This window comes from Diorhabda carinulata, chromosome 4, assembly GCF_026250575.1.
Source record: "Diorhabda carinulata isolate Delta chromosome 4, icDioCari1.1, whole genome shotgun sequence".
NCBI lineage: Eukaryota > Metazoa > Arthropoda > Insecta > Coleoptera > Chrysomelidae > Diorhabda > Diorhabda carinulata.
The window spans coordinates 20,701,771-20,722,801 of record NC_079463.1 but is presented as its reverse complement, the minus strand read 5'-3'; positions in this window follow the sequence as shown (position 1 = coordinate 20,722,801).

Genomic DNA, 21,031 nt, shown 5'->3' with positions numbered 1-21,031 from the left:
TTCAGTTCTATATTATATTGAAAGCATTTTTTATTACTTTTACCTAAATTTAGATATTGTAAGAGGAATTACGGCCCTGGCTAATATTTTAAGGTCCATTTTAATGACGACAAGTAGAAAAGAAGTTGAAATTTACAGTCGAAAATAATGATACTGAGAGCTCCGGACACTATTACCAATAAATTCGTATTTGCTTGATATAATCTCTGGTATGAGAAGATTTAAAAATATTTTGCAATCAAAAAGATTACTTAAATTGGTTGATTTATGTTTTTGAGAGAGCTGCTTGGACTGTTTGTTAGCGGATTTATATCTTTGGTTTTCTTATTAATAATATTGTTTTCTTACTCCATGATTTGTTCTGTGTACTAGAAAATTTATAAATCAAGTGTTGGTAAAATAGCACTTGATTAGCTCATTGTGAAAGCTCAAGTGAAAATATTATTTCATACGAGATTTGGTAATTAAGTGTAGAGATTTGGCAACACTGATGCGAATATGTCAAATTTGACATCGCCATTATAAAGTTCGACATTTTTAAGGATAGCGCGTAATTTGACATCGTTGACATCATTCCAAAAAAAGCTCGTATCAATTGGTGCAAAGAAATTTGATGGCGGTGCTTCAAAAGATCGAGAACTAAAGAACAATCGACTGTATGGATCTTTCAAGATGAACCAAAGCCAAAAAAAGTTGTTTCAGTTCAAATAAAAACGTTTTTAAACAGACAAAACATCGAATTGATGAGTCATCCCAATTTAGGTGCTTCAAAAGACATCTATGTGGTGTGACAGGCGACAAATCTTTGAATATAAGACAGAAACAAACCAGAATAACTGTATGGGTCTGTCAAGACGAGCCAAATCCAAAAAAAGTTGTTTCTGTTCATATAGAAACGTTTCTGAACAGCCAAAACATCGAATTGATGGATCATACCAATCGAGGTGCTTCAAAAGACATCTATGTGTTGTGACTGGCGACAAATCTATGAATATAAGACAAAAACAAACAACAACGAGGGTATGGGTCTTTCAAGACGAGTCAAAGCCAAAAAAAGTTGTTTGCACAACGACCCTGTTGTTTTGGTGTATTCTGAATGGTAAACAAGCATTTGTTTATCAAAAAATAATTTTTTATACACATGAAGAAGCAGTTGGTGTGTTCGAATCATATATTTTAAAGGTACCTCAATCGGAATAAAAAAAAAGCTTCGGCAATTGGTTCAAACTCATGGAAAAGTGTATTGATATCAATGGAGAATAAATAAAAAAATATAAATCCATCTGACCAATCACTTAATTCCTAATTGTGCTTTTTACCACGTCGGAAGAAACTCCAACCTATAAATGCAAGTGTATTGACAGCTCGTTTCATCGACAGAGAATCGCCTATTTTGGGGTTGGGGGTGCACCTTTAATAAATCCATCGAATTATGATATCTCTCAAGAATCATCTGCTACTTAATTGTAAGAAAGTTGATTTATTTCCACCCCATATGCATAAGTTTGAAAAAAAAGTTAACATTTAAGAGAAAAATTTTTACAAAAATTGAGAAATTCGTTTAATCGAGTACCAAATTTGCCAGGTATTTTCGGTGATGTATCTCTTCTTTCAATTATGCTTCAGATTTGTCATAACTCCACAGAAAAAAGACAAGTAGTGTTCAATCGGGACTGCATGGAGGTCAATATAGGTCATTTTGAGATGAATTTACAAGAAAAAATTTCACGAATTCGTAGCAAAGATATATTAGAGATTTGTGAACCTGCTAGAACCTTGTTCTTTGTTTATAACCATTGTAGTTTGGTAGTTAAGACACGATGAAATTGTTCGATATCCTCACGTAACTATGATTTCCTTTTAATCTTTAAACAAGCAAGTGATAGCTTATATTCTTTCATGCTGATATCGCAGACCAAACAGTCACTTTAATCGAATCTATGGGTTTATTATTTTTGTATAATATATATATATATATATATATATATATATATATATATATATATATATATATATATATATATATATATATATATATATATATTAAACACGAAAATCGGTCAACAAGACAATGCAATGATTATTTACATTGTTGCCAGTGCTTTTCTAATTAATTATCAACTCATAGCATTAAATCTACATCGTAAACAACATGTATCGTTAAAGGAAGAAGATAAAACAAATAAACCTCAAGTGGATCAAGTATTTTTATTAAAAGACAAAGCGTCCAATAGAAGTCGTATTCATTTCACTCTCTTTGGTGGCACGGCCCTTGAGCACACGTCTAACTGTGTAAATATGTTCTTTCTTCACAGTTTGTTTGTTTCTAAATGAATTCCTGCATTGTATTGGGTCTTTTTATTTGTCAACAAACAGTGTACAACGTTAGCTCTATTTTAAGATCTTCTTATTAAAGGGGACAGCTTTCGAACGAACTTTTTATTTTTTTTTTCTTTCGCATTTGCAAACAACGAGATTTACTGCCGGACCTTAGATCATATTATCTTGTTCCCATCATAATATATAAATATAAATTACGCTTATTTCACTGAAATTGTTGTGAACTAAATTATTATTGATTAAATATTTGTACACGCACTATTCATGGGGCCATTTTGAACAATACATAGTTTTCTGTGTCGTTTTGTCTAAATATTTTGGCATCGTAGCCTTGAATTTACACGGTTGGTGCTCAATCTGTTCTTCGCACCTGTTCAAAAGTTTAGATTCATTTTTTTCGAAATGGTAGTCCTGAATTAGTATGCGGAATTTATTAATAGGTAAGGAAGTCAATTGCTCGCACGGCCTTAGGACTTTGGTCGCTACATTTGATTTCTACCCATTCTTTGGATATTACCTCTTAAGCGTTTTATCTACTGTGCTTTCATTATCTGGTTTTCCCATATTTCTTGCCACTTCCTCATATTTTTTCTCTGGTTCTCTTTCTTCTTATGTTTTGTTCGTTCTCACTCCCATATATGCAGCTTCTATTCGTAATCATCAAGTCTGTTGGTGTGATTCCCGTCATTACTTGCAGTCCTACTCTAGTTTTTATTCTGAATACTGACGCTCTTTGTGATCGACTCAGTATTGTATTGGTTCTTCCAGTGACTACAGCCTTCTTCCACATGGGTGCCCCATACGAAAGCATATTATGGAGAGCGCTACAAATAACCGTTCTTTTGCAGCGGCTTGGTCCACTCATGTTCAGGAGAATCCTTATCAGTTTTGACGTTTTCTCCTTTGCCTTGTGTGTTATTCTTGGAAGCTCACTTGGTTCTCAACCAGGATATTTGAGTATTTGATGATATTAGTGGGATGTATGTGAGATGATGAGCCGGATCTCCATTTTCAGTCCATTGTTTTTAGTTCTTTCGTTTTGAAGGTAAAGTGAGGGACTCATATTTCATACTTGGTCATGAAACGGTGCTAAAATTTGGCTCAATTTTTGTTAAACACTCCCAAACAGTTGATAGAAACATCTTCAGAAGTATTCATGACTTCATTTGGTCGATCACTGCCATGCAGGTCTTCGCAGAACGTACGGTCTCGCTTAAACTCTTCTGCCCAATATTGTACTGTTGATAAGGAAGGATTCGGAGTAAGAGTAGAATCTAGTTCAGCTTTCATATTGGTTGGGCGTTCAGATAAAAGTATTTTATCATATAATGTTGACCAAAGGAAACGTTCACTATTGATGGCTGCCTACTAAACAACGACGCTGCTTCAAACTTAGAACAGTGGTATTTTTGAAGCAACTACCGCCATCTTTAGGTCAGGCTAGATACTTCTGGCACCATTATCGTATTTAAACTACTAGATCCTATTTTTTGTACAATTTTTTATGTTAGAATATAGTTTACTTCAACCTGTTCTCAAGAAAAAATGTTTAAACCGTTAAATCGGCAAAGAAAACAGATCCTGTATGATATTAGTATCGATTTCTTTTTCATCTACATTATACTCCGAGTACCTGGTAATTTAACCAATTTAATGAAACAAAAGTATAGTTTTTCTGCACTGTCATCTCTATTATAGTGAAGTATCGACTATTGTGTAAGTCATGCCCCAATCAATAATCAATCACTGAGCTTTAAGCTCTTATTTGAGAATCACGTTTAAACAGCGTGACTAGACATTTTTTTCAATAAATACCCATCAAAGTCAATAATTAATTAAACCAATTAATTAATGAGTCGGTAGAATTTTCAATTGAAACTTACTTGCCGGAGATGATTGGCAATCGAAACTTGTTTAAATTACGGATGCGAATTAATGAAATCAAGTCTAATATTTCAGCAAACTCGAGCAGTATATACATTCAGTTAAAAGTGTTAGTCGTATTCCCATTTCTATTCATCAGTTCTATTTAAAAAAAATAATCAAACATGTTTATTTTCAAACTTATTCCAGGATCAATTCGCGGATGTGCAAATAGGGTGACCCAAAATTAACGCAAGATTTAAATCAAATAAAAAACGCAGTTTCTAGTCGTTTAATTGTAATTTTTTTGTTGAATATAATGTTGTAATGTGATTGGACCTGGAACAAAATGGTTCCAAGATATAGAAGAAATAAGAACTTGTGAGATGGGGGCTAATCTATCCCAACAAGAAGATCCATACAGAATTTTCACGGCGCAACTCCATTAGGGGTTTCAATGATCCCTGGAAGCGTGGTAGTACAAAGACTCCATCTGAGAAGATCGAGTTTCACTGTTACTGACTACTACAGTACCGTTTTTATTCGCTACTGCGACAGGATGAACCTCAATTTCCACGATAACGAATGGAGAGGAACAGACCACGACGAGAATGCTCGAAAGAGCACTGATGACGCCATTAAGAACTAAGGACTGGCTACGATTTCGAAATATTCTTGGCTTCTAACAACAAACATTTTGGTACCCATCTTTAATAGATGGGGCGTGCGTCTACCATTTTTTTAACCGTTAATTCATCGTACAATGAATTTATCGTGGGTGTCGTACCAAGTATCATCTAAATTTTTCAATATAGCTATATTAATCTTTTTTTCCAAATTGTACTTCCAGAAATGGTTGTTAAAGCTGAGGTCTCTTTGAAAAGACGTTATCGAACTCTAGAATACACATTGCTTCATAGCTCTAAATGAACTTACACAGACAAAAGTGTTCACATAATACATAATCCGACCCTTTAGATTCTTTTCTATTGTATCTAAAGTTAATTTCTTATATCGTGAAAAATTCTTTACAATGATTTGTACCTACCCAAAAAACATTAATATTAATTTGAAATTTGTTCGAAATGCTCCCCCGCAACATGATAATATGGTGAAGAAATGTCTTCTAGTGTTCAGAATCTAAGTTTGTTAAAGTTGTTATTACATTATTTTGGAGCACTTCTCTATATGGATTTAGTTTATCAACTCCAATAACTATCTCTCTATCTTGTTCGTAGACTTGAATTTACTCGGTTGGTTCTCAATCTTGTTCTTCGCACCTGTTCAAAAGTTTAGATTCATTTTTTTCGAAATGGTAGTCCTGAATTAGTATGCGGAATTTATTGATAGGTAAGGAAGTCAATTGCTCGCACGGCCTTAGGACTTTGGTCGCTACATTTGATTTCTAGGGGGGCAACTGCCTTGTCGATGCCCTTGAAATGGAGAATCATAACATAGAACTCAGGTTATATAATAATTGGCAAATTGTATAACATCGGAAACTTGTTTTGAAAATGTTCTTATTTCTTGTCTATTTCTGCTACTACTCTGTTAAGGTTATCTCCTACCTCTTTTAACCGTTTTGTTCTAAGCATGTCATTGACCTCAATTACTACAATTCTGTTCGACTCGCTTCTTCATCTGACCTATCATTTATAACCATAATTTTTATGTAATATTCATATTCCTGAATGATTTTATTCTTCCTACTTAGTTAAATATTTAAAAGCAAGCAAACAACGACATTCAAATTGCATACGCTGTTTCTAGCTACTGAAGTTTGGACATGGCGATTTCTACTTGCAGATAATCGCCACAATTCAAGATTTGAATCTAAACGGCTGCTTAAACTCTAGTTTAACACTTGTACCTTAAGATTTCAAACTCTGTGTAGGAGATTTTATAGTATGAATGCCCTGTAGAGCTCAAGTATTCACGTTTATTTTATTAACAGGATTTTTATGTCTTTATCAAGGTTTCAGCTAGTTTATTGTTATAGTTTGACATTTCTGTTAATACGACTCATTGAATCGTATTTTTTTTGAATTGATGTACTATAAGTTAATCAGAAGGAATGTTGAGTATTTATGAAGCTCTAGTTTTGTTATTGGCACTAAAACAACTATTTTAAAACCGTTTTATATGATTTCTATATCGGAGTGTACTTTATTGAGTACCAACTATATTCTATAATTCTACAAGCATTGCTAATTATTATTTTCCTTGGTAACCCTTTAAAATTGTGGTGTTTTTTATGATCGTCACTGAAAGCGCCGAAAAATGTGGTATAACTTTAATTGCCGAGATCTTCGTCTTATATTTCAAGCACACCCAGGTGTAGTGCTCTGGAGGTCTGTAGCGTTCCACACTTCGAGAGAATGTAGTTAGAGATTTTGTCCCGTGCAACAAAATCTGCACGCCGCAGTATCTGCTAGATCTAGCGTCATTCGGTGATGATATTACCCACAGAGATCCCACAGCTGCCTCAAGCAACCAAATCTAAGCGAAGGAAACATGTCCATTATGAAGTTAGGAATATAGAAATTGAGGATATTGTAAACACAATAAAAGCAAAATAATTACGATGGTACGATCAAATTAAAGGAATAGAAAATGGCGTAGGGAACAAGGAAAATAACAGAATGGAAACCAAGCAAAGAAAGACCGAAAAACCAGATTTGAAGATCAAATTGTGCAAGATATGCAGAATCTGGGAGTACGTGACTGGAACAAACTGCAGGCGAGAAAAATGGAGATGCTTCAAAAATATGTGATAAGCTGTAATCGAATAGCGATAACCTAACCTAACCTACAAAAATACAGGGTGAAAAGAGCTTAATTTGAGCGGCTACGATTCCCTTTAGAATATTCACGTATAGATACGAAAAAGCATGAAATCTCGACAAACCGACATTTCCAACAATATCTGAATAACTTTTAGCATACCTGACATCAATCAAAATCTGACAATGTGAATTTTATTACCATTGACAACTATTATAAATGATGGGAACCATTATGAGTGGATGCTTTGAATAGTTATCTGATTTCTTCTACCTTAGATCCTAATTGACTTGATCTTGATCTTGACTAATTTAATATCGATCACTATTGTTAAGTTAATTCTTTTCTATATAAAAAATAACGACTGATACTTCGTCCATGACAATGAAGACTTCAATTTCAGAGGCGGGTTCGAATCGTATTGCATTTCCATTTATCTCACTGGCTGCTTTATTAACACTTGGAGGTTAATATCAATAAAATTCGATAATTAGATTTTATTTTCAATGTTCATTCGTAGCTTTGTCAGTTTATCCGCACAAACGAGGGTTGTCAGAAAAGTTTACGATCTTAATCTGATGATGTAGTACTGTACAACGTAGATCTTCCATTATACACTTAAAACTTAGAAAGTAAAGGAAGAAATTGCGAAAAGCGACCACATTTGGTAAAAGTGTTTTCCATCTATATAATGCACTTTTTAACAGGTAGTAGTCACTATGACCAAAGTTTACGAAATGCACTTTGGATTAGTTGACCACTCAACATCTTTGACTCGTGGGAGAGATTTCCATCAGATGTGAACATTATCGCATATGTAGAAGGAAAAAGAAGTTAATTATTATTAGGAAGGTTTAAAAATGCTAAAGCATGGCTGAACTAAGTCTATAGACTCATGTACTATGTTGAAATTATCTTTAATTATATTTTTAGACAACCGTCGTATTTGCTTAACATTATGAAGTATCCAGATTAATTGATAAGAAGTTTCTCTTCAAAATTTCCTGTCGACAATATCACAACAATTCTATGTATTTGGAATGCCAAAGACACAAAAGGGAACCGGATATTAATATGGATTCTTTTCAATTGAATTTAGAGGTATAAATTTTCAACAGGTTTTTGTTTTTGAACAGCAATGTGTTATCTAGTCTAAAAATTTTCAGTGCTGTACCGATATAAATTAATTAGTTTTGTAAGAGATTTCGAAGAGACTTTCAAATAGTGAATCGTTATTTCACGTCCAGAAGTGGCATTTTATCATTCAAAAGACAAAAAAGCACATTCGTATTGATAAGTGCTGTATCAAATATTTGAGTAAATATAGGAAAGTAGTTTTTTCATATCTTTTTAAGACTTTATTGGAAAACAATCCATTCTATCAAATCTAGAGGTGCATGTTCATTTCTAGAAATTTTTGGACCAACGAAAAACTTTTAAAGTAGTAGTAAAAGTGAAAGATTTTCAACTTTTGAAATCAACCAGACTACGACTTCTCCTCCTAGTCCATATGATACTTCAGGTTCTTCCGTTATTTTTCCTCGATGAACCTCAAAGAGCACAAAAAAAAGTATAACTCGAACATTATTGAAGAAATTACCAAAAAACAAAATGAAACCATTTTATGATTACCGCCGGATCATTGTGAAACATTATATAGCAGCAGAAAATAAAATATAGAAATTTTCTGACGTTAAAAATATTTTTCACGAAGCTATTCAGAAAATTACAACAAATGAGTGTGAAAAAATGTATTCAACATGTCTAGAAAAGATTTAAGGCAAAATGTGGGATATAGACATTGTGATTGATTTTCAAGTTGAGCCCCTCAATATCATCTGATGGGGAATGATAAAATATGTTTATTTCTCCCATAATAATTTTTCATAATTTATATTATTCATCTGCTGTATGAAATCGCAAATTATTTATTAATTCTGATCAGTCTTATGCTTGAATATGTTTCGATTTACTATTTTTCAGGCCGTCTTCTTTCAAAGTCTTTCCAATTTTTACCAGATCGTTTTTCCTCCACAACATCCTCATTACCTTCATCCAGCTTCTGCCGTTTCTTACAGTCAGGATGCTTTCTTCCTTTGACTTTGGCATACAAACACTCGTATTTTAGACCCAAACCTGAAACTACGACTTGACAATATGAAAGAGAAATTTAGTGTTTTTCTTGTTTTATTTCCACTTGCCTAACTTCTTAATATCGACTTCTTATCTTGATCCAATTATATGAAGAATTTAAAATAAAAATGAAACGAATAATTTCACAAAAAATTCTAAGCTATTTCTAATCGTTGATAAAGAATATACAATGAAGTCTTATAACTATAAGTTCAGATTATATTTCAATATAATACAAATCGTTGAAACGTGAGTATTCTACAATTCTTTTACATGTATAGAGCAGCATTACGATTCCAATAAACTTTTCCTATTGCATTTGAAACAATTTCCAAACAATGAAATCAACATATATTCAAACAAAACGTGGGTATATCAAAACTAAACTACTCTTTGAGTTGTCTCACGTTTCATATTGCAATTTAACTATTAAATAATTTGCTGTTGTATTCTAATCTGATATGAGAGTTATATAATAGATTACTTTGACAACGGTAAACATGGTAAACGACGGTAATAATGGTAAAACCTTATGCGCGAATGCCTCTAACTGTTTCCTTCCTTCTAAACCATTTACTTTACATGTCCTAATATAGTAGAATAAAAACAATGGAATATGAGTTAATATAAAAACCAAACCGATATTTTATGACAATAATTTGTAGTATTTATATATATATATTTTGAATTGGCAAATATCATTTTGAATTGGTGATATTTGATATTCAAAACGTCATTTGAACGTAGTTAAACAGAAAACGCTCAACCCACAAATGATAAATTTTGATAATTTCTATTAACTATAGATTTTTCTTATCTGCTGGTCTCCAAAAACCACTCTCCTTTTATTTCCGTGACATCTATTGAATTCTTTTTACGACATGACTTGATAATATTCACATAATCCGAGGGACATAAAGAGCGTTCATGTCGTTTTAGTTGACATTCAATGTCACCAAAATCTTTATCACTAAAAAAATATGACCTGAAACTTGGAACTTACAAGTGACACTTTTTAAATTAGGGCTTGATTGAAGTAAACTTGCCATCATTAGTGTAAGCGGTCTGACTACTGCAAGAGTCAGACCACAATATTAAGTGTTTAACTGTGTTTGGCAAGGTTCTTGAGTGCCTTAAGAGACAAGAATCAACCTCCTGAGCTTCTCTTCCTGCTGTTCCTTCAACCTATACATAGCAATTAGTTTTATTTTGTTTCCCAGAAAAGTTATGTAACCAAATTTGTCTTTTGTAAAAGATTATATTACTAGGGATTCTTGGCAATGTCAGAGTCTTCTACAAATCGAATGTCTTTTCTGTTAAATCCTGGTGAGTGTCTATTTGGATCTGCAATAGTTGTTTGTTATTTTCATCTGATTCTTATTGTAACTTTACTCGAAAAGTATCGCATATTTGACACGTATCTTTTCCAACCCACTTAAGATGTTTCAACAATTTATTGTGGTAGAAAGTCAAAACCAAATTTGTTTTGACAGAATACATCCAAACCACTTGGAATTATTGTGAACATGAAAATCTTATAATGTAATTATGTGGGTTAGTATTTTACATAATATCGTTACAAAGACATTTGATTTGATTTGGACGATTTCTGCAATTTATTAAAACGACATTTTTGTTAAAGCACAAACTCTTTTTTTACAATTTTTGTGTTGGACATTATCTGCTTAACTATTCCATTTATCATGTAATGTTTCATTTTCTATTGAAAATCATCTTGTAACAAACCATTCGGTTTATTACTATTTTCTTCAAACATTTTTAAAATTAATTTGTTCACGTATTGTGGTAGAGTAGTCACTTCTGATTTATTTAATCTAGCATTAGATTTTTTGAAGAAATTAATTTGTTATTGATCTGTCACTGCATTCGAGAAATATATCGGAATGTATTCGAAATCAGCATCTACCTCTTCACAATCTAGTTTAAATTAAAGTTAATTCTAGTAAATTTGTTTATTATAATATTGTATTGTTTATAATAGCTGGTAAGTTTTTTTTTACTTTTCTATTATTGTATCCAAAACAATTCCAGACTTTTTTTAACGTAAAATGTTTTCTTGACAAGAAGGGCATATGATCGTCCGTCTAGCTGCTTGTGGGAGGGGAGGAAACGCGACGCCATCATTGGTTTAGATTCAGTATCCATCTGTAGCGTCTACTGGCAGGTGATTTCTGAGGTATCGCCGAATGTGTGCTTTTCTCTTAATGCAAGTTCCGGTGTTACAAATTTTCTTTCAGCTTTGAGATATTTTCTCCTAGCGACTTATGTTTCCAACTGTTTTATGGGAAGAAACAAAAAAAAATTTGGCATCGCAATCCTCCCTAAAAAAATGTCCAAACTGCGAAGAAAAACATTGTGATTCGTCCATTTAGTGTGAGAGTTTCCGCTCGCAGTACAATGTCACCAGTTGATTGCTGAACATTTTTTTTAATGAGGGAGAATTATAAAGAACTCGTGATTGTCGATTGGTCAAAATTTTTTCTGTCTTTTCGCGTTTCGTAGCGTTAACAATCCTTTAGTAGTGGATATGGGTGGATTTCTATAGTGTTGTGGTATTTGATGATCCTGTCCTGTATAACTTCTTGTACAGTGGTCCATGTGAATGCTGTGATTTGTTACAAACCATAGAACATCTATTGGTTGCGTGAATGTTACATTCGTTGAATTGGTCTCATTAACTTAACTTAATTCTCTATTTTTGTAGCCACTCCTGTAACTGCTCAAGATGAACCTGGTCATTTTTTGCTGCTGTTTGTGGTTTTTAATCAGTAGGGAAGATGACTGTGTCTTCAGCAATAGTTCCTGTTGTTATATATTGTCTCCCTGGTATATATGATGTAAACAGTATGTAAAATAGCGGACCTAGTACGCTACACTGTGGCACCCCTGCTGATACAGTTGAATTTTCGGACTTTTTCTCATTAACTTTTGTTTGGAAGGTTCTGTTGGTTAAGTAAGATTTCAGAAAAGGGTAGTATTTTAAGAGAAGGGTTCTTTTAATTTAATATTGCAGCCCTTGATGCAACATTTTCTGCATGAGTCGGTGCACTCGTTGCACTGTCGAATGCTTTTGTCGGAATCCAAATTGATAGCAGGGGATGTAGGAGTGATTTTTCAAGGAGTTTGGACATTGTAGGTAGAAGGCTAAGATGATACGTTGGTTGGGTCTTTGTCTGGCTCACCAATCATATGATTTTGCAACTTTCTATGATTTTGGCCAGTATCCGAGTCGCAGAATTGTATTGTAGATGACTACCCCTTTTTGTTGCAATTTTTTTCAGTAGTTTGACGGTTATTAGGTCAGATCCAGGTGCTTTTTTTGGGTTTAGTATTTTTATTCCATTGTATAGTTCCTTTGGACTCAATACTTTCAAGGGGCTTCTTGTGTTTATTGCAGTTGCTAAGTTTTACTCTACTTCCTTGTCTGATTCGTGACATAGTGGATGGAAGACTGTAGTGAGATGATTTGGAAATAAATCTGCTTTTCATTTATTGCTTCTAGCTCACTGTTCAAGTTCGTTGAGCTTTTTAGAATTTTTTATTCCAAATGGAATTATCTGTTCTTGTTAATTTAGATTCCTCAAATTGTGCCTTCCTTACTTCTTTATTTTTTCTTTAATTTATGAATCGATTGAAGTTATTTTATGTAGCATGGTAAAGAAGAGATATTTCCACCCGTTATGAGACCTAAAAGTGAAAAGTGCCTTATTTTTATGAAGGACCACTAACTAACTAAGATTCCTGTCAACGATCAACAACAATAGATAGAAAAATGCCTCTTCCAAATAAATTTCGTAAGCAATCATAAAATTTCACCTTCATAACTGTATCTGAGCTACACAATGGCGATGGCGGCTTGAGGAACGTTTTATACAATTTGAATAGAGAAGAACCTGTAATTAACTAAAGATTCTGGTATATTCGAATACCAAAACTAATCAAAAACTTCCAAATACCACTTTATTTGACCTCTCGTGAGGTGTGCCCGAATATGATTATATTAATCGAAACGACTAAGCTCTTATTCCGCCAGCGGTACAAAGTTTATATAGTGGGTTCAATAAATATTTTGTTTTGAAAATTATGGAAGTATAAGTGGAAATATTGATAAAGTTATTAATTATAATCTATTAGTGAGTGAGTAAGTAGTGGGAGACCCCATTGGATACATTTAAAAAAACTAGGATTGAGAGCTTTCGTTTCTTGATACGTTTCACAAAAATCCAGTCTAATCAGTATAGGATCTTGTTTTTTAAAGTTAAATAAGTATGAGCATTGAGATATTTGTGGCCTTATATGAAACAAATATTGGTAGCGTTCTACTATCATTTCCATAACATTGCTAAAGGACATAAGACTCATCAACAAACAAATTGGAGAAAGTTATAGGGAAAGGAAAATTTTGAGTATAGGGTTGGAACAAAATATTGTGAACACAGACATAACAGACAGAAAGTCCAGTTCCAGAAATAATAGATATGGAGGACAATAAATGGCAAACGTAAGAAAACATTTCATGAGAGGAAATGAAATGAAACGTTTCAGAAAAAAGTAAAAATGTGTTATTATCGCTCAGATGAAAAGATATTTTCTTCACTAATTAGATTTTATAGATTCTCTTCAACATTTAGATTTTCTTTAGCAGGGAGTATTTTCAGAGCTTCAGTAGTATTTAGCACTTTTCGATTCACTTTATATAACATTCAACCCTGAACGGAATTTCGTCCTCTCAATTTTCAAAATTTTTCCATTTCTCATTTTTCTAAGCTAATTTTTGAAATTATTTTAAATCAGAAAATTTGTTACTCATATTTCTGTCCAGCTAATTTTTATTCAAAAGCTGTTTTTACACAAGTTACATTTCCTAAACCGAATTTTTTTCAAGCCAAATTTTGCTTAATGTAAATATACCAAGTAAACAAAATTTGCCACGTAGATTTTTTCTCAAGTTAACTTTTTCCAAGTAAAATTCCAATTTGAGTCAAAATTATTAACATTTTTTTTTTCAAGCCAAATCAAAACTTACAAAATCGTAAATTTTTTCCAAGTAAACTTTGTCCAAGTAATATTCAAAGTTAAGTTTTTAAGCCAAATCAAAATTAGCCACGTAGATTTTTTCCAAGTCAACTTTTTCCAAGTAAAATTCCAAGTTGAGTTTCTTCCAAAGTCACACTTATTAACTAATTTTTTTTAAGCCGAATCAAAGTTTGCCACGTAGATTTTTTCCAAGTCAACTCTTTCCAAGTAAAATTCCAAGTTGATTCAAAATTATCAACTATTTTTTTCAAGCCAAATCAAAAGTCAAATTGTCTTGAATCAGAAAATTTGCCATGCCGATTTTTTCAAATCAACTTTTTCCAAGTAAAATTCTAAGTTGAGTTTTATCCCAAGTCAAATTTATAAGTTAATTTTTTCCCAAACCAAATCATAATATGTAGCTCAATAATATTTTTTTCATTGGAAAATTCAATGATTTTTGGTTTCCAAGCCTTTTGACATTGAGATCAAAGCAAGAAAAGCATTGATGTTATTTTTATAGATATTGTGATGTTATTTTTCTTCAATATCAAGATAATTCATCACATTCAATATCCAGAATACTATCCATGTGGTTTATCTATCAATAAAGAATCATAAATAATTCAGATGTAAGCTTAATATAAAGAAAACAAGCTTCCCAGCATTTGGGAGATATCAAAAAATAATTTTTTATTTTAAACTCCATATATACAGAATACTATGAAGAAAAACTGAGTTATGGTTACATTTTCTCTGTATATGTTCTAAAAGATATACTAGGTAGTATTTTTGATCGATGTCCTGGCGATTCCTAGATGGTCTGCTTGTATCTGAAGATGATGTTGTAGCTTATTCAAATTTAAATAGTTTGTAATAACTTTGTCCCCGGTATATAGTTGTAACTACCTGAATCTTTCGGCTGAAAAACAGGGTTACAAATGACAGTTTCTACTTTAGATTATAATTTATTAAAACTCCCACTTCAAATAAAATTCGAACTTGGAAAACATCGAGTAAGGAAACTATATAGTTTTTGATGTTACTTTCTAGTCATTTCAGAGCTATATTTGATACACCATATACTCTAATTATACTCAATTGGTAATATCTTTATTAGAATAAGATATTCCAACCACTGGCGGAAGAGATTTATAATTCTAAATTACATTAATCTCTCTGGTGGGTGGTAAGATTCGGTTTGAAGGTCAGCTCAAGATTTTTGAAGATAAAAACTATTGTAACATCGGATTTACTTTTCATTCTAATTTGGATAGGAATTAAAAATACACGGTGGTTGTCTGAAAAGTTTTTGATTCCATCATTGAGATGTCAGCACCTATCAATGTAAGTTCGGCCATTTTGGACGCTCAGTTCTCTTTATAAACCCCATAAGTGAGTCGATCTGAAGATTTTTCTCAAAATGGAAGAAAATGAGTATCGTATTTATTTTTTGAAAACACTACGCATAAGGAAACGAGTTTTATTCTGCGTATAAAATCTCTGGATTATTATTTATGATTGTAAAATTATAGGTAACTCAAAATGGCTAAAAATTGCGACGTCAATCGATATAATCGTGAAAACTTCATTAGATGGCATTGGACGATAGGCGAATTGAGATTAGAGAGAGGTAATTGGCATATCAAAATCCGTCCTATAGCGAATTTTTCCTATTCCTAAACCTTGTAAAATAACCTTTACCAAAATACAGCATTGGATGATTAAATAAAATGCTCGCCTGTAAAACTGAATGTCAAAAAATCTCATTAGTCTTCGAAGTCAAATATATGGTATTGGGAATTGAGCTTGGGAAAAAATAAATATTCGAATGGAAATAATTCGACTACTAGGTGAAAAATCAGAGTTTTTGATAGAAAATAAAATAATTATTCACAAAAATATATTGAAAAATGTCTGTTCCTATGAACTAAATGATGGACAATAGCAAAAATTCAAATTATATGGAGATTTCACATCCAAACCCTAAAAATGATACTAGGAATCCATCCCATGGTTTACGAGATGTGGCTATCAAATAACGAGACTAATGTTAGTTACAATTAATAAATACCCTTCCTCTATCTCTACATCCCCACCCTGAACCACTCAAAAAGACGTGGATATGACAAATACAGGTTTCATGTGAAATTCCACAATTCGTTGACCTATTCAAATCTCGATAATTTTTGAGACAAATCAAAAAAGCAGCTCCTATACAAAAGGCTACACTGATTTGTTTACAGATAGCGCTTGCGAATGAGTAGGCTTTGAACTAAATAGCTGACAGTCGCAACTCGTATCACCAATGAAACCATTCATCCAAGATGCAGGTCTATCGGATCCATCGAAGAAATAGTAGAAGAAAAAAGGAAAAACTTATAATGCATTCGTAAAAGCTATAAGGCATAAATCATGCGTAGTGCTAAGTTTGAAACGGAAAATTCTGTTAGATTCATTCATATAATGATACATAATGTAATAGTAGACTTCGAAAGGAGTACATCACCATATGTCTTCTATATTTCCCATGTCTTTGAACTGACACACCTTCGAGAGTTGCCTTTCACAATCGAACAAGAAGTTGCGTTAATTTTTTGTTTCTCCCCTGTACTTGTGGAATCAGTTGTGAAAGCTCACGTTTAATGATTTTTTGGGATCTCAATAAAAGTCTTATGATTGGTTCGCGGAATTCCATCATGGTCGTGTGTGTCTCTTGCCGAAGAACGTCTTAGCCCATGTTGGGTGTATTATTCGGAATAATTTTTAGTTTCAGGTATTTTGCAGTTTAGGGACAGCGCTGATGATATGGAATCAAACATGTTCATATTATAGGCCGTATTATATCACTGTTGAAAATAGAAAGTTCCAAATTTAACTCTTATCGTTTTTCGTCTCGTTTCCAGATGAGTATAATGTAAAGTATCGTTCATGGAAATGTATTTTATGCCACGTGCACGGAAACATCTATTTCCAGAACTCTAATGGAATATACTATCACGATATCAGTTTCAGAGTGGAAAATGTTTTTCCGGAATTGGTTTGATAGTAGCAGACATTATGGGTAATATTTCTAAAAGCAATGGAACACATTGTTTCAAACTTCTCAGTGTCTGTTTCACATTTTGTACCAAACCACGTATCACTTAAGATTCAACTATCCTTGTGTGTATTGTATAGATAGATTCTAACAATTTGGGAAGTTGCTGTTAAGCATCAATACCAAGAAATTAATGACAAAACAATAAAGAAAAAGGTTTTACTTCAAACAACTTGATGGAAACTAGCAAGTGAAAATTGGGTTATGCGTTCATCTTTTATAACTCATATAGAAATTCCAATTAAAATTGACGATTGTAGCAGCAAGTTTCTAGTATGACAGATCTGCTTACTCAAGTATCCACCCTGTTTTCTTTGATTGTATCTTCAAATCCGGATAAATTCGGTGAACTATCGGATTCTTCTTACAGTTTAATCCTCATACCTAATACTAAAGACCAGATAGGAGCTATTTGTTCGCTGTCAGATTGTGTTTGTTGTCTGAACGAAAACGGCATGTAAGAGGATTATGAGAAAAAATACACTCAATCTAAAGACTGGTCAACTTAACAAGGTTTTAAATTATATACGTATTTTGTATATTAGTTACCAATTTACCAAACTCGACATTAATGACAAAATATTGAAAAATTTGATCTATTCACTCGTCATATCCAATCCTATCCAATGTCTATCGAGATTGTGATGTTACGAATGATACTAGGGGATGAAAGAGAGATAAATGAATGGATAAAAAAGACCGAGACCTTTGCAGGTCACAACAGAATAATTTAATATGAAGAAGCTACTGGTAATTGAGGTTCTACAAACATGTAGAGCTATAGATATTATAAGCATACGGATGCTTTAAGGCACCTGCAAGGGAAGTTTGTAGTGCTCTAAGGGGTCCCATCGTAAAGAAATTGTGGATAAAAATCATTTAATACACTCATTTTACTTTCATAGATTGATCAAAACATGTTATACTCAATATACTAAATAGATCAACGTGTCAAATTCCAATATACCTAGCAAGAGGTTATTTCATGAAACAGGGTGAGTTACGGGGAGCTTAATATACTTTATTGGATCCGTTTCGTTCCGGATTAAATTAACAAGTGGAAATGGAATATTCAGTAAAAGCAACTTTATTAAACATTTTTTCAAACTTCTATACGAAATTCTTGTGATATATGAAAAGTGGGGATTGCATTTTCCAAACTTAGATATAGGAGGGGATTGTCGCAAATTGTAGATAAAATATGAAAATAACTAAATTTGGATACAAATACAATAAAATTTCAATATACAGAAGAAACCACAATAAATAGAAACGTTATAAGTAATAGTAATAGGTAATAATTAGTATAAAAGTCCACAGCAAAAATGAAACCAGAATTGAGCATGCCCGGAATCAAATTACAGAGTAGGAGGCACTTTCTATTGATTTGATTTGAATTGGCAAGTGATTGTGCATTTTTTTATTGTAAAATATTGAGCCCTTAGCTAATTCTGAACGTGGAGTAGGGAGGTGAAGGTTGAAGTGCAATAACCTCTCTGAAATTGGAAAAGTGTGCTTACGAATTAAGCAAACTGATTCAAAGATTGTATTAGAATATATATCAATAACCAAATATGAACTAGATATATCATTTAAGAAATACAAGCAACAACATCTCTTCTGAAAAATCCAAACAGAAGCATTTTGTACATTTGAGAATCAGCATTTAAGCAGCCAAAAAGATGACGGCAGTTCAAATTAGATTAATGGTTTATACAAAATATATTAAAATGAAAGAATATATTTCAAATATACAAACGATGAATCGGAGCTATATGAGTAGTTTTTTAGCTTTTTGAAGGGGGACTTTACAAAACATTCAATAAGAAAATCTGTAAATTTTAAGTATCGATTAGCTTTAGTTTTGTCGTAAACACCATTTTGTCTTTGAAGCAAAAATGTCGTGGGTTCGAGCAAAAGATTCCGGATTTTCTCTTCTTTATAACTTTCTTGTATCAAGCTGACTGTTTATTATATAAAAACTCATTGAAACTAAGAAATTATATCAGCCTTCCACTCAGACAAGTAATTCAATTTATAATTATAAAATTATCACGTGCAACTACAAACTACACTAGAAAAGTAAGCTTATGTTTTTGACAATCTGTGGTTCTCAACAAGGTGAACTAAGTTTGATATTTATTAACTTCTAGAGCGCTTCATGTTCGCGTTCTTTCTGTATACCACATAAAGAGGGCTTTATTAGAGTGACTTTGAATGTTTAATGACAAATCTAGTGATAAAAACCTTGCAGTCGAAAAAATGAGTGGCCAGATAGAATTATTTTTATAATTTCAGAGCATTTTGATAACTTGCTCTCAGTACTTGACATAAGTGTAATTACTGTCAAGCAATAATGTCACAGAAAATGTGCCAAAGACAAATTCTTTTTCTATAAGAGCAGTTTTTTGAAGTTATATAGAGTTAAATTGAGTAAAATGCCACTCTATAGTACCAACAAGTTGTTCAAGTTAGTGTTCCTCATTGTTTTAGGAGTTCTGATAATTGTCGTTATCTTATTTTGCGTATTTTATGTCTTTGAAGACCATGAAGATACTTATAGAAAACATTGATATGTTTGACAAGCTTATGTTCCATATGAGATTGAAACGGTAGATTTAAGATTAAGTTTAAACATGTTTTTTTAGTAAATGTAACTTATAAAAGAATATAACTGTTATGAGAGAATCGTTATTCAGTTTTCAAAGGAATTTACAGACAGAACGTGCATGGAGGTAAAAAAAGGACAATCACTAATTCTTATAAACAATCAGTTTCTAGATACCACTGTAGAAATATATATAAATCATTATTCATTCATGCATATCTACAATTAGAATTGTTTCATCCTCTAGTTAATGAGGTCAAAAATGAAATCACTTTCTATTTCTTTTTTATTTAACCGACGCTACATTCCTTTAAGAAGCAGGGCCTTCTTAACAATCGACTGCCAATCCTTTCTGTTCTGAGCATGGTGCCTACAGCGTCGAACCTCCAGCTGGATCAAGTCCGATTCAACGTCCTCCAACCAGTGAAGTTTTGATGTTCCTTTCAGTCGCCGTCTTCCACTAAATCAGGCTCGCCATACATCTGTCTCAGCTCTGCATTCCTTCAGCTCCTCCACGCCCTGTTCTCGAAAACAGGACTGAAATTTTACGTTCCCAGCAGTTCAAAATCCGCTTAAAGTTCAATGGCATAGTCCATGTCTCTCATCAAGTTATTATTTTCTGATATCTAGACATCAATTGATGAAGAATGCGATGTTCTCTGATTTAGAACGTGGTTTGGAAGGTCGGGGTTCTCTACGAGGTTCTCATTTAGATAGTTCATTGATTTGAGTCCTCTTGCTCCAGCTGCAAATAGTTCCTTCGGGATTCGTTTGGATACTCCTTACGGCACCTACCAGTGAGAAATCGAACAATATCGTCGATTGTGGGTCTGACGTAAGACTGTGTTCATAGTAAAAACTATGCCTAGAGTCCTCGATACCTTCACTCTGACAGAAGAATTCTTCGTTATCGTTCTAACCATAGGCACCAGCTTCTTTGGGGCGCCAAACACCAGCAGATCTCTTAAGATACTGTCGTATTGCCTGGCGAAATTTAAAGAAGAGATTATGAAGATCTACTTATCGCCTTTCTTGTAGATAGGGCATATTCTTGCAATGTTCCACTCATGTGGAATCTCTTCAGTGTTTCAAGTTGAGAGGATTACTTTATAGAGGGTGTTCCATACATCCTACCCGCCGTATTTGAAGGGCTCGGCAGGAATATC